This window comes from Sinocyclocheilus grahami, unplaced genomic scaffold (assembly GCF_001515645.1).
Source record: "Sinocyclocheilus grahami isolate Dianchi unplaced genomic scaffold, SAMN03320097.WGS_v1.1 scaffold2011.1, whole genome shotgun sequence".
In the NCBI taxonomy this organism is placed as follows: Eukaryota; Metazoa; Chordata; class Actinopteri; order Cypriniformes; family Cyprinidae; genus Sinocyclocheilus; species Sinocyclocheilus grahami.
This window is the reverse complement of record NW_015507190.1, coordinates 99,847-101,159: the sequence shown is the minus strand read 5'-3', so window position 1 is coordinate 101,159 and position 1,313 is coordinate 99,847. Positions and strand designations below refer to the sequence as shown.

General features: G+C 37.3%; 1 long non-coding RNA gene across 2 annotated transcripts; it reads right to left on the bottom strand.

Moving 5' to 3' along the window:
* Window positions 1–333: 333 nt before the first annotated feature.
* On the bottom strand, window positions 334–1,300 carry LOC107573706 (uncharacterized). 2 transcript variants are annotated; one of them, XR_001607558.1, is made up of 4 exons: window positions 1,125–1,300; window positions 936–974; window positions 691–780; window positions 334–519 (listed from the first exon to the last, which is right to left on the bottom strand). It is a non-coding gene; the product is annotated as an uncharacterized lncRNA (long non-coding RNA). The 2 variants fall into 2 exon arrangements; XR_001607557.1 differs by lacking the exon at window positions 334–519 and having other exon boundaries at window positions 644–780.
* Window positions 1,301–1,313: the final 13 nt, after the last annotated feature.

The following is a 1,313-nucleotide window of genomic DNA, read 5'->3' as shown; positions in this document are numbered from 1 at the left end:
CTAGAGGACGCAGTTCGAAGTTCCCATGAAAGGGAACGTCTCGGGTTACTTATGTAACCATGGTTCCCTGAGTAGGGAACGAGACACTGCGTCCTCTAGGTTTCTTGCCATGTTGCGGACGCAAGCTTCAGATGAAGAAGTAAGTGATGTGTAGCTCCATTTATACTTTTATACTCTAGTCGCACCGGTAGTGACGTCATGGCTGTCGCCGGCCAACGAGTTGGTGTTTTTTCAATGAGACACGGGTTGAGGACGCAGTGTCTCGTTCCCTACTCAGGGAACCATGGTTACATAAGTAACCCGAGACGTTTCCTAGCAATGACAACTGCGCTAAACACTGAGACAAGAAATAAATACACTTACAAGCTGCTTTTAACTTCTGCTAACTGAAACTACTCCTTAGCATTCATTGAACAGTTTGGCCCAAAAGTAGATTACACGGCTCCATTCATACGGATTTATTTGATGGTTTCTTGGGTGTCAGAGTTTTGGGGTTAATATCTTCATTGAAGATGCACACTTTTTTATGGGATGGAATGACAGAAGGGAGATTAAGCGGCATCATTTTCATTTTTTGTTGAACTAGGTATATAATCAACATTAATCTTTATAAAAGTAATTTACCGGCAAATACACAGGAAATTTCCCCAAAATGATGTGCTTCTTTAAGGTGTAGCTATGAGAACTTACAAAGCGGGTTAGTTGTAGAAGTATGTGGGGTGATCATGAAGTAAAACAGGTCAGCCTCAGATGGGTGTGCACTGCTGTCAAATCTGGGTTCTAGAAGTAAAAAAAGAAAAAAAGTTTAAGACATTCAAAAATTACAGTACAAATATGTTTGTCAAAGTGTCAATGAAGTCAATGACATGGTTTATTTTAAACATTATTATTAAATATAATAAAAAATACTGAAAACATTTAAGGTAGCAACATACATTTTTAGGGGTTGTAGGGTGTGAAGTGTTTTCTTAGATCTGTGAAAAAAAATAAAAGAAATACAGTGGTTACATGTATACTTCATCCGCAAGAAATTATTTGAAAAATTATTTAATATTGTAAATAAAGTGTAGCACATGATTGAGTCAAAAACTGCTCTATAAGAGATTAAAAATTAAATGCCTTACCTTCAGTGTACTGAGGCCGAAACAGTACGGTGTTCACCAGACTGCTGTTCAGAGAAGACAGCTGCCACAACCACTTGTCCTAAATATGACAAATAATTATTCAGTTAAAGGCAAGCTCCACTATTGTTGTGAATTGTAGATTACAGACACATTCATTCCTTGATATTTGCATACTTTACAAGAAAGAAA